The sequence below is a fragment of the Zeugodacus cucurbitae genome, chromosome X (genome assembly GCF_028554725.1).
Source record: "Zeugodacus cucurbitae isolate PBARC_wt_2022May chromosome X, idZeuCucr1.2, whole genome shotgun sequence".
NCBI lineage: Eukaryota > Metazoa > Arthropoda > Insecta > Diptera > Tephritidae > Zeugodacus > Zeugodacus cucurbitae.
The window spans coordinates 24,787,584-24,806,044 of NC_071672.1; positions in this window are offsets into that span (position 1 = coordinate 24,787,584).

An 18,461-nucleotide genomic window follows, 5' to 3' on the forward strand; every position below is an offset into this window, starting at 1 on the left:
CAATACAAGACAAGACAAGACAAGACCAAACAAGACAAGACAAAACAACACAACACATGACATGACATGACATGACAGGACAAGACAAGACAATATAAGACATGACAATACAAGACAAGACAAGACAAGACAAGATAAGACATGACAAGACTAAATAAGACAAGACAAAACAACACAACACACGTATGACATTACATGACAAAACAAGACAACATAAAACATGACAAGACAAGACAAGACCAAACAAGACAAGACAAGACAAAACACAACACAACACATGACATGACATGACATGACATGACATGACAAGACAAGACAAGACTAAACAAGACAAGACATGACAAGACAAGACAAGACATGACAAGACAAAATAAGACTAAACAACACCACACACGACATGACATGACATTACATGACAAGACAAGACAAGACAAGGCAAAACAACACAACACACGACATGACATTACATGACAAGACAAGACAAGACAAGGCAAGACAAGACAAGACAAGACAAGACAAGACAAGACAAGACAAGACAAGACAAGCTAGACAAGACAAGACATGACAAGACAAGACTAAACAACACAACACACGACATGACATGACATTACATGACAAGACAAGACAAGACAAGGCAAGACAAGACAAGACAAGACATGAGAAGACATGACAAGACAAAACAAGACAAAACAAGACTAGACAAGACCAGACAAGAAAAGACAAGACAAGACTAGACAAGACTAGACAAGACAAGACAAGACAAGACAAGACAAGACAAGACAAGACAAGACAAGACAAGACAAGGCAAGACAAGACAAGACAAGACAAGACAAGACAAGACAAGACAAGACAAGACAAGGCAAGACAAGACAAGACTAGACAAGACTAGACAAGACAAGACAAGACAAGACAAGACAAGACAAGACAAGACAAGACAAGACAAGACAAGACAAGACAAGACAAGACAAGACAAGACAAGACAACACAAGACAAGACAAGACAAGACATGACATGACCAGACAAGACAAGACAAGACAAGACAAGACAAGACAAGAAAAGACAAAACAAGACAAGACAAGACAAAACAAGACAAGACAAGACAAGACAAGACATGACATGACAAGACAAGACAAGACAAGACAAGAAAAGACAAAACAAGGCAAGACAAGACAAAACAAGACAAGACAAGACAAGACATGACATGACAAGAAAAGACAGGACAAGACATGACATGACAAGACAAAACAACACAACACAACGCACGACATGACAAGACATGACATGACATGACAAGACAAGACAAGACAAGACAAGACAAGACAAGACAAGACCAGACAAGACAAGACAAAACAACACAACACAACACATGACATCACAAGACAAGACAAGACAATATAAGACATGACAAGACAAAAAAACACAACACAACACATGACATCACAAGACAAGACAATATAAGACATGACAAGACAAAGCAACACAACACACGACATGACAAGACAAGACAAGGAGAAGACAAGACAAAACAACACAACACACGACATGACATTACATGACAAAACAAGACAACATAAAACATGACAAGACAAGACAAGACCAAACAAGACAAGACAAGACAAAACAACACAACACATGACAAAACAAGACAAGACAAGACAAGACAAGACAAGACAAGACAAGACAAGACAAGACAAGACAAGACCAAACAAGACAAGACAAGACCAAACAAGACAAGACCAAACAAGACAAGACAAGACAAAACAACACAACACATGACATGACATGACATGACATGACAATATAAGACATGACAAGACAAAACAACACAACACAACACATGACATCACAAGACTAGACAAGACAAGACAAGACAAGACAATATAAGACATGACAAGACAAAGCAACACAACACACGACATGACAAGACAAGACAAGGAGAAGACAAGACAAGACAAAACAAGACAAGACAAGACAAGACAAGACAAGACAAGACAAGACAAGACAAGACAAGACAAGACAAGACAAGACCAAACAAGACAAAACAACACAACACATGACATGACATGACATGACATGACAAGACAAGACAAGACAAGACAAGACAAGACAAGACATGACAAGACAAAACAAGACAAGAGAAGACAAGACATGACAAGACAAAACAAGACAAGACAAAACAACACAACACACGACATGACATGACATGACATGACAAGACAAGACAATACAAGACAAGACAAAACAAGACAAGACAAGACATGACAAGACAAGACAAGACAAGACAAGACAAGACAAGACAAGACAAGACCAGACAAGACAAGACAAGGCAAGATAAGGCAAGACAAGACAAGACAAGACAAGACAAGACAAAACAACACAACACAACACATGACATCACAAGACAAGACAAGACAAGACAAGACAATATAAGACATGACAAGACAAAGCAACACAACACACGACATGACAAGACAAGACAAGAAGAAGACAAGACAAGACAAAACAACACAACACACGACATGACATTACATGACAAAACAAGACAACATAAAACATGACAAGACAAGACAAGACAACACAACGCACGACATGACAAGACAAGACAAGACATGACATGACAAGACAAAACAAGACAAGACAAAACAAAACAACGCACGACATGACATGACATGACAAGACAAGACAAGACAAGACAAGACAAGATAAGACAAGGCAAGACAAGACAAGACAAGACAGGACAAGACAAGACAAGACAACACAAGACAAAACAACACAACACACGGCAGGACAAGACAAGACACGGCAAGACAAGACAAGACAAGACAAGACAAGACAAGACAAGACAAGACAAGACAAGACAAGACAAGACAAGACAAGACAAGACAAGACAAGACAAGACAAGACAATACAAGACAAGACAAGACAAGACCAAACAAGACAAGACAAAACAACACAACACATGACATGACATGACATGACAGGACAAGACAAGACAATATAAGACATGACAATACAAGACAAGACAAGACAAGACAAGATAAGACATGACAAGACTAAATAAGACAAGACAAAACAACACAACACACGTATGACATTACATGACAAAACAAGACAACATAAAACATGACAAGACAAGACAAGACCAAACAAGACAAGACAAGACAAAACAACACAACACAACACATGACATGACATGACATGACATGACATGACATGACAAGACAAGACAATACAAGACAAGACAAGACAAGACAAGACAAGACTAAACAAGACAAAATAAGACTAAACAACACCACACACGACATGACATGACATTACATGACAAGACAAGACAAGACAAGGCAAAACAACACAACACACGACATGACATTACATGACAAGACAAGACAAGGCAAGACAAGACAAGACAAGACAAGACAAGACAAGACAAGACAAGACAAGACAAGACAAGACAAGACAAGACAAGCTAGACAAGACAAGACATGACAAGACAAGACAAGACAAGACATGACAAGACAAAACAAGACTAAACAACACAACACACGACATGACATGACATTACATGACAAGACAAGACAAGACAAGGCAAGACAAGACAAGACAAGACATGAGAAGACATGACAAGACAAAACAAGACAAAACAAGACTAGACAAGACCAGACAAGAAAAGACAAGACAAGACTAGACAAGACTAGACAAGACAAGACAAGACAAGACAAGACAAGACAAGACAAGACAAGACAAGACAAGACAAGACAAGACAAGACAAGACAAGACAAGACAAGACAAGACAAGACAAGACAAGACAAGACAAGACAAGACAAGACAAGACAAGACAAGACAAGACAAGACAAGACAAGGCAAGACAAGACAAGACTAGACAAGACTAGACAAGACAAGACAAGACAAGACAAGACAAGACAAGACAAGACAAGACAAGACAAGACAAGACAAGACTAGACAAGACTAGAAAAGACTAGACAAGACAAGACAAGACAAAACAAGACAAGACAAGACAAGACAACACAAGACAAGACAAGACAAGACAAGACAAAACAAGACAAGACAAGACAAGACAAGACAAGACAAGACAAGACAAGACAACACAAGACAAGACAAGATAAGACATGACATGACCAGACAAGACAAGACAAGACAAGACAAGACAAGACAAGAAAAGACAAAACAAGACAAGACAAGACAAAACAAGACAAGACAAGACAAGACAAGACATGACATGACAAGACAAGACAAGACAAGACAAGAAAAGACAAAACAAGGCAAGACAAGACAAAACAAGACAAGACAAGACAAGACATGACATGACAAGAAAAGACAGGACAAGACATGACATGACAAGACAAAACAACACAACACAACGCACGACATGACAAGACATGACATGACATGACAAGACAAGACAAGACAAGACAAGACAAGACCAGACAAGACAAGACAAAACAACACAACACAACACATGACATCACAAGACAAGACAAGACAATATAAGACATGACAAGACAAAAAAACACAACACAACACATGACATCACAAGACAAGACAATATAAGACATGACAAGACAAAGCAACACAACACACGACATGACAAGACAAGACAAGGAAAAGACAAGACAAAACAACACAACACACGACATGACATTACATGACAAAACAAGACAACATAAAACATGACAAGACAAGACAAGACCAAACAAGACAAGACAAGACAAAACAACACAACACATGACATGACATGACATGACATGACAAGACAAGACAAGACAAGACATGACAAGACAAAACAAGACAAGACAAAACAACACAACACACGACATGACATGACATGACATGACAAGACAAGACAAGGCAAGATAAGGCAAGACAAGACAAGACAAGACAAGACAAGACAAGACAAGACAAGACAAAACAACACAACACAACACATGACATCACAAGACAAGACAAGACAATATAAGACATGACAAGACAAAGCAACACAACACACGACATGACAAGACAAGACAAGGAGAAGACAAGACAAGACAAAACAACACAACACACGACATGACATTACATGACAAAACAAGACAACATAAAACATGACAAGACAAGACAAGACCAAACAAGACAAGACCAAACAAGACAAGACCAAACAAGACAAGACAAGACAAAACAACACAACACATGACATGACATGACAAGACAAGACAAGACAACACAACGCACGACATGACAAGACAAGACAAGACAAAACAAAACAACACACGACATGACATGACATGACAAGACAAGACAAGACAAGACAAGACAAGATAAGACAAGGCAAGACAAGACAAGACAAGACAGGACAAGACAAGACAAGACAACACAAGACAAAACAACACAACACACGGCAGGACAAGACAAGACACGGCAAGACAAGACAAGACAAGACAAGACAAGACAAGACAAGACAAGACAAGACAAGACAAGACAAGACAAGACAAGACCAAACAAGACAAGACAAAACAACACAACACATGACATGACATGATATGACAGGACAAGACAAGACAATATAAGACATGACAATACAAGACAAGACAAGACAAGATAAGACATGACAAGACAAAATAAGACAAGACAAAACAACACAACACACGTATGACATTACATGACAAAACAAGACAACATAAAACATGACAAGACAAGACAAGACCAAACAAGACAAGACAAGACAAAACAACACAACACAACACAACACATGACATGACATGACATGACATGACATGACATGACATGACAAGACAAGACAATACAAGACAAGACAAGACAAGACAAGACAAGACAAGACAAGACAAGACAAGACAAGACAAGACAAGACAAGACAAGACAAGACAAGACAAGACAAGAAAAGACAAGACAAGACAAGACAAGACAAGACAAGACAAGACAAGACAAGACTAGACAAGACAAGACATGACAAGACAAGACAAGACAAGACAAAACAAGACTAAACAACACAACACACGACATGACATTACATGACAAGACAAGACAAGACAAGGCAAAACAACACAACACACGACATGACATTACATGACAAGACAAGACAAGGCAAGACAAGACAAGACAAGACAAGACAAGACAAGACAAGACAAGACAAGACAAGACAAGACAAGACAAGACAAGACAAGACAAGACAAGCTAGACAAGACAAGACATGACAAGACAAGACAAGACAAGACATGACAAGACAAAACAAGACTAAACAACACACGACATGACATGACATTACATGACAAGACAAGACAAGACAAGACAAGATAAGATAAGGCAAGACAAGACAAGACAAGACAAGACAAGACAATACATGACAAGACAAAACATGACAAGACAAAACAACACAACACACGACATGATATGACATGCCAAGACAAGACAATATAAGACATGACAATACAAGACAAGACAAGATAAGACATGACAAGACAAAACAACACAACACACGTATGACATGACATGACATGACAAGACAAGACAAGACAAGACAAGACAAGACAAGACAAGACAAGACAAGACAAGACAAGACAAGACAAGACAAAACAAGACAAGTCAAAACAACACAACACACGACAGAACAACACAACACACGACATGACATCACAAGACAAGACAAGACAATATAAGACATGACAAGACAAAACAACACAACACACTACATGACAAGACAAGACAAGGAGAAGGCACGACAAGACAAAACAACACAACACACGACATGACATTACATGACAAGACAAGACAAGACAAGACAAGACAAGACAAGACAAGACAAGACATGACAAGACTAGACAAGACAAGACATGACAAGACAAGACAAGACAAGACATGACAAGACAAAACAAGACTAAACAACACAACACACGACATGACAAGACAAGACAAGGAGAAGACACGACAAGACAAAACAACACAACACACGACATGACATTACATGACAAGACAAGACAAGACAAGACAAGTCAAGACAAGACAAGACAAGACAAGACAAGACAAAACAACACAACACACGGCAGGACAAGACAAGACAAGGCAAGACAAGACAAGACAAGACAAGACAAGATAAGACAAGACAAGACAAGACAAGACAAGACAAGACAAGACAAGACAAGACTAGACTAGACAAGACAAGACAAGACAAGACAAGACAAGACAAGACAAGACAAAACAAAACAACGCACGACATGACATGACATGACAAGACAAGACAAGACAAGACAAGACAAGATAAGACAAGGCAAGACAAGACAAGACAAGACAGGACAAGACAAAATAAGACAAGACAAAACAACACAACACACGTATGACATGACATGACATGACAAGACAAGACATGACAAGACAAGACATGACAAGACAAGACAAGACAAGACAAGACAAGACAAGACAAAACAAGACAAGTCAAAACAACACAACACACGACAAAACAACACAACACACGACATGACATCACAAGACAAGACAAGACAATATAAGACATGACAAGACAAAACAACACAACACACGACATGACAAGACAAGACAAGGAGAAGGCACGACAAGACAAAACAACACAACACACGACATGACATTACATGACAAGACAAGACAAGACAAGACAAGACAAGACAAGACAAGACAAGACAAGACTAGACAAGACAAGACATGACAAGACAAGACAAGACATGACAAGACAAAACAAGACTAAACAACACAACACACGACATGACAAGACAAGACAAGGAGAAGACAAAACAACACAACACACGACATGACTTTACATGACAAGACAAGACAAGACAAGACAAGACAAGATAAGACAAGACAAGACAAGACAAGACAAGACAAGACAAGACAAGACAAGACAAGACAAGACAAGACAAGACAAGACAAGACAAGACAAGACAAGACAAGACAAGACAAGACAAGACAAGACAAGACAAGACTAGACAAGACAAGACATGACAAGACAAGACAAGACAAGAGAAGACATGACAAGACAAAACAAGACTAAACAACACAACACACGACATGACATGACATGACAAGTCAAGACAAGACAATATAAGACAATATAAGACAAGACAAGACAAGACAAGACAAGACAAGACAAGACAAGACAAAACAAGACAAGACAAGACATGACAAGACAAGACAAGACAAGACAAGACAAGACAAGACAAGACAAGACAAGACCAGACAAGACAAGACAATACAAGACAAGACAAGACAAGACAAGACAAGACAAGACATGACAAGACAAAACAACACAACACAACACATGACATCACAAGACAAGACAAGACAAGACAAGACAATATAAGACATGACAAGACAAAGCAACACAACACACGACATGACAAGACAAGACAAGGAGAAGACAAGACAAGACAAAACAACACAACACACGACATGACATTACATGACAAAACAAGACAACATAAAACATGACAAGACAAGACAAGACCAAACAAGACAAGACCAAACAAGACAAGACCAAACAAGACAAGACAAGACAAAACAACACAACACATGACATGACATGACATGACATGACAAGACAAGACAAGACAAGACAACACAACGCACGACATGACAAGACAAGACAAGACATGACATGACAAGACAAAACAAGACAAGACAAAACAAAACAACACACGACATGACATGACATGACAAGACAAGACAACATAAAACATTACAAGACAAGACAAGACCAAACAAGACAAGACAAAACATTACAACACAACACATGACATGACATGACATGACACGACATGACATGACAAGACAAGACAAGACAAGACAAGACAAGACAAGACAAGACAAGACAAGACAAGACAAGACAAGACAAGACAAGACAAGACAAGACAAGACAAGACAAGACAAGACAAGACAAGACAAGACAATACAAGACAAGACAAGACCAAACAAGACAAGACAAAACAACACAACACATGACATGACATGATATGACAGGACAAGACAAGACAATATAAGACATGACAATACAAGACAAGACAAGACAACATAAGACATGACAAGACAAAATAAGACAAGACAAAACAACACAACACACGTATGACATTACATGACAAAACAAGACAACATAAAACATGACAAGACAAGACAAGACAAGACAAGACAAGACAAGACAAGACAATACAAGACAAGACAAGACAAGACAAGACAAGACAAGACAAGACAAGACAAGACAAGACAAGACAAGACAAGACAAGAAAAGACAAGACAAGACAAGACAAGACAAGACAAGACAAGACAAGACAAGACTAGACAAGACAAGACATGACAAGACAAGACAAGACAAGACAAAACAAGACAAGACAAGACAAGACAAGACAAGACAAGACAAGACAAGACAAGACAAGACAAGCTAGACAAGACAAGACATGACAAGACAAGACAAGACAAGACATGACAAGACAAAACAAGACTAAACAACACACGACATGACATGACATTACATGACAAGACAAGACAAGACAAGACAAGACAAGACAAGGCAAGACAAGACAAGACAAGACAAGACAAGACAATACATGACAAGACAAAACATGACAAGACAAAACAACACAACACACGACATGATATGACATGCCAAGACAAGACAATATAAGACATGACAATACAAGACAAGACAAGATAAGACATGACAAGACAAAACAACACAACACACGTATGACATGACATGACATGACAAGACAAGACATGACAAGACAAGACAAGACATGACAAGACAAAATAAGACTAAACAACACCACACACGACATGACATGACATTACATGACAAGACAAGACAAGACAAGGCAAAACAACACAACACACGACATGACATTACATGACAAGACAAGACAAGGCAAGACAAGACAAGACAAGACAAGACAAGACAAGACAAGACAAGACAAGACAAGCTAGACAAGACAAGACATGACAAGACAAGACAAGACATGACAAGACAAAACAAGACTAAACAACACAACACACGACATGACATGACATTACATGACAAGACAAGACAAGACAAGGCAAGACAAGACAAGACAAGACATGAGAAGACATGACAAGACAAGACAAGACTAGACAAGACTAGACAAGACAAGACAAGACAAGACAAGACAAGACAAGACAAGACAAGACAAGACAAGACAAGACAAGACAAGACAAGACAAGACAAGACTAGACAAGACTAGACAAGACTAGACAAGACTAGACAAGCCAAGACAAGACAAAACAAGACAAGACAAGACAAGACAAGACAAGACAAGACAAGACAAGACAAGACAAAACAAGACAAGACAAGACAACACAAGACAAGACAAGACAAGACAAGACAAGACAAGACAAGACAAGACAAGACAAGACAAGACAAGACAAGACAAAACAAGACAAGACAAGACAACACAAGACAAGACAAGACAAGACATGACATGACCAGACAAGACAAGACAAGACAAGACAAGACAAGAAAAGACAAAACAAGACAAGACAAGACAAAACAAGACAAGACAAGACAAGACAAGACATGACATGACAAGACAAGACAAGACAAGACAAGACAAGAAAAGACAAAACAAGGCAAGACAAGACAAAACAAGACAAGACAAGACAAGACATGACATGACAAGAAAAGACAGGATAAGACATGACATGACAAGACAAAACAACACAACACAACGCACGACATGACAAGACATGACATGACATGACAAGACAAGACAAGACAAGACAAGACAAGACCAGACAAGACAAGACAAAACAACACAACACAACACATGACATCACAAGACAAGACAAGACAATATAAGACATGACAAGACAAAAAAACACAACACAACACATGACATCACAAGACAAGACAATATAAGACATGACAAGACAAAGCAACACAACACACGACATGACAAGACAAGACAAGGAGAAGACAAGACAAAACAACACAACACACGACATGACATTACATGACAAAACAAGACAACATAAAACATGACAAGACAAGACAAGACCAAACAAGACAAGACCAAACAAGACAAGACCAAACAAGACAAGACAAGACAAAACAACACAACACATGACATGACATGACATGACATGACAAGACAAGACAAGACAAGACATGACAAGACAAAACAAGACAAGACAAGACATGACAAGACAAAACAAGACAAGACAAAACAACACAACACACGACATGACATGACATGACATGACAAGACAAGACAAGGCAAGATAAGGCAAGACAAGACAAGACAAGACAAGACAAGACAAGACAAGACAAGACAAGACAAGACAAAACAACACAACACAACACATGACATCACAAGACAAGACAAGACAATATAAGACATGACAAGACAAAACAACACAACACAACACATGACATCACAAGACAAGACAAGACAAGACAAGACAATATAAGACATGACAAGACAAAGCAACACAACACACGACATGACAAGACAAGACAAGGAGAAGACAAGACAAGACAAAGCAACACAACACACGACATGACATTACATGACAAAACAAGACAACATAAAACATGACAAGACAAGACAAGACCAAACAAGACAAGACCAAACAAGACAAGACCAAACAAGACAAGACAAGACAAAACAACACAACACATGACATGACATGACAAGACAAGACAAGACAACACAACGCACGACATGACAAGACAAGACAAGACATGACATGACAAGACAAAACAAGACAAGACAAAACAAAACAACACACGACATGACATGACATGACAAGACAAGACAAGACAAGATAAGACAAGGCAAGACAAGACAAGACAAGACAGGACAAGACAAGACAAGACAACACAAGACAAAACAACACAACACACGGCAGGACAAGACAAGACACGGCAAGACAAGACAAGACAAGACAAGACAAGACAAGACAAGACAAGACAAGACAAGACAAGACAAGACAAGACAAGACAAGACAAGACAATACAAGACAAGACAAGACAAGACCAAACAAGACAAGACAAAACAACACAACACATGACATGACATGATATGACAGGACAAGACAAGACAATATAAGACATGACAATACAAGACAAGACAAGACAAGATAAGACATGACAAGACAAAATAAGACAAGACAAAACAACACAACACACGTATGACATTACATGACAAAACAAGACAACATAAAACATGACAAGACAAGACAAGACCAAACAAGACAAGACAAGACAAAACAACACAACACAACACAACACATGACATGACATGACATGACATGACATGACATGACATGACAAGACAAGACAATACAAGACAAGACAAGACAAGACAAGACAAGACAAGACAAGACAAGACAAGACAAGACAAGACAAGACAAGACAAGACAAGAAAAGACAAGACAAGACAAGACAAGACAAGACAAGACAAGACAAGACAAGACTAGACAAGACAAGACATGACAAGACAAGACAAGACAAGACAAAACAAGACTAAACAACACAACACACGACATGACATTACATGACAAGACAAGACAAGACAAGGCAAAACAACACAACACACGACATGACATTACATGACAAGACAAGACAAGGCAAGACAAGACAAGACAAGACAAGACAAGACAAGACAAGACAAGACAAGACAAGACAAGACAAGACAAGACAAGACAAGACAAGACAAGACAAGCTAGACAAGACAAGACATTACAAGACAAGACAAGACAAGACATGACAAGACAAAACAAGACTAAACAACACACGACATGACATGACATTACATGACAAGACAAGACAAGACAAGACAAGATAAGGCAAGACAAGACAAGACAAGACAAGACAAGACAATACATGACAAGACAAAACATGACAAGACAAAACAACACAACACACGACATGATATGACATGCCAAGACAAGACAATATAAGACATGACAATACAAGACAAGACAAGATAAGACATGACAAGACAAAACAACACAACACACGTATGACATGACATGACATGACAAGACAAGACAAGACAATATAAGACATGACAAGACAAAACAACACAACACACTACATGACAAGACAAGACAAGGAGAAGGCACGACAAGACAAAACAACACAACACACGACATGACATTACATGACAAGACAAGACAAGACAAGACAAGACAAGACAAGACAAGACAAGACATGACAAGACTAGACAAGACAAGACATGACAAGACAAGACAAGACAAGACATGACAAGACAAAACAAGACTAAACAACACAACACACGACATGACAAGACAAGACAAGGAGAAGACACGACAAGACAAAACAACACAACACACGACATGACATTACATGACAAGACAAGACAAGACAAGACAAGACAAGTCAAGACAAGACAAGACAAGACAAGACAAGACAAAACAACACAACACACGGCAGGACAAGACAAGACAAGGCAAGACAAGACAAGACAAGACAAGACAAGATAAGACAAGACAAGACAAGACAAGACAAGACAAGACAAGACAAGACAAGACTAGACTAGACAAGACAAGACAAGACAAGACAAGACAAGACAAGACAAAACAAAACAACGCACGACATGACATGACATGACAAGACAAGACAAGACAAGACAAGACAAGATAAGACAAGGCAAGACAAGACAAGACAAGACAGGACAAGACAAAATAAGACAAGACAAAACAACACAACACACGTATGACATGACATGACAAGACAAGACATGACAAGACAAGACATGACAAGACAAGACAAGACAAGACAAGACAAGACAAAACAAGACAAGTCAAAACAACACAACACACGACAAAACAACACAACACACGACATGACATCACAAGACAAGACAAGACAATATAAGACATGACAAGACAAAACAACACAACACACGACATGACAAGACAAGACAAGGAGAAGGCACGACAAGACAAAACAACACAACACACGACATGACATTACATGACAAGACAAGACAAGACAAGACAAGACAAGACAAGACAAGACAAGACTAGACAAGACAAGACATGACAAGACAAGACAAGACAAGACAAGACAAGACAAGACAAGGCAAGACAAGACAAGACAAGACAAGACAAGACAAGACAAGACAAGACTAGACAAGACAAGACATGACAAGACAAGACAAGACAAGAGAAGACATGACAAGACTAAACAACACAACACACGACATGACATGACATGACAAGTCAAGACAAGACAATATAAGACAATATAAGACAAGACAAGACAAGACAAGACAAGACAAGACAAGACAAGACAAGACAAGACAAGACAAAACAAGACAAGACAAGACATGACAAGACAAGACAAGACAAGACAAGACAAGACAAGACAAGACAAGACAAGACAAGACCAGACAAGACAAGACAAAACAACACAACACAACACATGACATCACAAGACAAGACAAGACAAGACAAGACAATATAAGACATGACAAGACAAAACAACACAACACAACACATGACATCACAAGACAAGACAAGACAAGACAAGACAATATAAGACATGACAAGACAAAGCAACACAACACACGACATGACAAGACAAGACAAGGAGAAGACAAGACAAGACAAAACAACACAACACACGACATGACATTACATGACAAAACAAGACAACATAAAACATGACAAGACAAGACAAGACCAAACAAGACAAGACCAAACAAGACAAGACCAAACAAGACAAGACAAGACAAAACAACACAACACATGACATGACATGACATGACATGACAAGACAAGACAAGACAAGACAACACAACGCACGACATGACAAGACAAGACAAGACATGACATGACAAGACAAAACAAGACAAGACAAAACAAAACAACACACGACATGACATGACAAGACAAGACAACATAAAACATTACAAGACAAGACAAGACCAAACAAGACAAGACAAAACAACACAACACAACACATGACATGACATGACATGACACGACATGACATGACAAGACAAGACAAGACAAGACAAGACAAGACAAGACAAGACAAGACAAGACAAGACAAGACAAGACAAGACAAGACAAGACAATACAAGACAAGACAAGACCAAACAAGACAAGACTAAACAACACAACACATGACATGACATGATATGACAGGACAAGACAAGACAATATAAGACATGACAATACAAGACAAGACAAGACAACATAAGACATGACAAGACAAAATAAGACAAGACAAAACAACACAACACACGTATGACATTACATGACAAAACAAGACAACATAAAACATGACAAGACAAGACAAGACAAGACAAGACAAGACAAGACAAGACAATACAAGACAAGACAAGACAAGACAAGACAAGACAAGACAAGACAAGACAAGACAAGACAAGACAAGACAAGACAAGACAAGACAAGACAAGACAAGACAAGACAAGACAAGACTAGACAAGACAAGACATGACAAGACAAGACAAGACAAGACAAAACAAGACTAAACAACACAACACACGACATGACATTACATGACAAGACAAGACAAGACAAGGCAAAACAACACAACACACGACATGACATTACATGACAAGACAAGACAAGGCAAGACAAGACAAGACAAGACAAGACAAGACAAGACAAGACAAGACAAGACAAGACAAGACAAGACAAGACAAGACAAGCTAGACAAGACAAGACATGACAAGACAAGACAAGACAAGACATGACAAGACAAAACAAGACTAAACAACACACGACATGACATGACATTACATGACAAGACAAGACAAGACAAGACAAGACAAGGCAAGACAAGACAAGACAAGACAAGACAAGACAATACATGACAAGACAAAACATGACAAGACAAAACAACACAACACACGACATGATATGACATGCCAAGACAAGACAATATAAGACATGACAATACAAGACAAGACAAGATAAGACATGACAAGACAAAACAACACAACACACGTATGACATGACATGACATGACAAGACAAGACATGACAAGACAAGACAAGACAAGACAAGACATGACAAGACAAGACAAGACAAGACAAGACAAGACAAGACAAGACAAGACAAGACAAGACAAAACAAGACAAGTCAAAACAACACAACACACGACAAAACAACACAACACACGACATGACATCACAAGACAAGACAAGACAATATAAGACATGACAAGACAAAACAACGCAACACACTACATGACAAGACAAGACAAGGAGAAGGCACGACAAGACAAAACAACACAACACACGACATGACATTACATGACAAGACAAGACAAGACAAGACTAGACAAGACAAGACATGACAAGACAAGACAAGACAAGACATGACAAGACAAAACAAGACTAAACAACACAACACACGACATGACAAGACAAGACAAGGAGAAGACACGACAAGACAAAACAACACAACACACGACATGACATTACATGACAAGACAAGACAAGACAAGACAAGACAAAACAACACAACACACGACATGACATTACATGACAAGACAAGACAAGACATTACATGACATGACAAGACATGAAAAGACAAGACATGACAAGACAAGACAAGACAAGACAAGACAAGACAAAACAAGACAAGTCAAAACAACACAACACACGACATGACATCACAAGACAAGACAAGACAATATAAGACAGGACAAGACAAAACAACACAACACACGACATGACAAGACAAGACAAGGAGAAGGCACGACAAGACAAAACAACACAACACACGACATGACATTACATGACAAGACAAGACAAGACAAGACAAGACAAGACAAGACAAGACAAGACAAGACTAGACAAGACAAGACATGACAAGACAAGACAAGACATGATAAGACAAAACAAGACTAAACAACACAACACACGACATGACAAGACAAGACAAGGAGAAGACAAAACAACACAACACACGACATGACTTTACATGACAAGACAAGACAAGACAAGACAAGACAAGACAAGACAAGACAAGATAAGACAAGACAAGACAAGACAAGACAAGACAAGACAAGACAAGATAAGACAAGACAAGACAAGACAAGACAAGACAAGACAAGACAAGACAAGACAAGACAAGACAAGACAAGACAAGACAAGACAAGACAAGACAAGACAAGACAAGACAAGACAAGACAAGACAAGACTAGACAAGACAAGACATGACAAGACATGATAAGACAAAACAAGACTAAACAACACAACACACGACATGACAAGACAAGACAAGGAGAAGACAAAACAACACAACACACGACATGACTTTACATGACAAGACAAGACAAGACAAGACAAGACAAGACAAGACAAGACAAGACAAGACAAGATAAGACAAGACAAGACAAGACAAGACAAGACAAGACAAGACAAGACAAGACAAGACAAGACAAGACAAGACAAGACAAGACAAGACAAGACAAGACAAGACAAGACAAGACAAGACAAGACAAGACAAGACAAGACAAGACAAGACAAGACAAGACAAGACAAGACAAGACAAGACAAGACAAGACAAGACAAGACAAGACAAGACAAGACAAGACAAGACAAGACAAGACAAGACAAGACAAGACAAGACAAGACAAGACAAGACAAGACAAGACAAGACAAGACAAGACAAGACAAGACAAGACAAGACAAGACAAGACAAGACAAGACAAGACAAGACAAGACAAGACAAGACAAGACAAGACAAGACAAGACAAGACAAGACAAGACAAGACAAGGCAAGACAAGACGAGACAAGACAAGACAAGACAAGACAAGACAAGACAAGACTAGACAAGACTAGACAAGACTAGACAAGACAAGACAAGACAAGACAAGACAAGACAAGACAAGACAAGACAAGACAAGACAAGACAAGACAAGACTAGACAAGACTAGACAAGACAAGACAAGACAAGACAAGACAAGACAAGACAAGACAAGACAAGACAAGACAAGACAAGACAAGACAAGACAAGACAAGACAAGACAAGACAAAAGACAAGACAAGACAAGACAAGACAAGACAAGACTAGACAAGACAAGACAAGTCAAGACTAGACAAGACTAGACAAGACTAGACAAGACAAGACAAGACAAGACAAGACAAGACAAGACAAGACAAGACAAGACTAGACAAGACTAGACAAGACTAGACAAGACAAGACTAGACAAGACAAGACAAGTCAAGACTAGACAAGACTAGACAAGACTAGACAAGACAAGACAAGACAAGACAAGACAATATAAGACAAGACAAGACAAAACAAGACAAGACAAAACAACACAACATACGACATGACAAGACAAAACAAGACAAGACAAAACAACACAACATACGACAAGACAAGACAAGACAAGACAAGACAAGACAAGACAAGACTAGACAAGACAGGACAGGACAAGACAAGACAAGATAAGACCAGA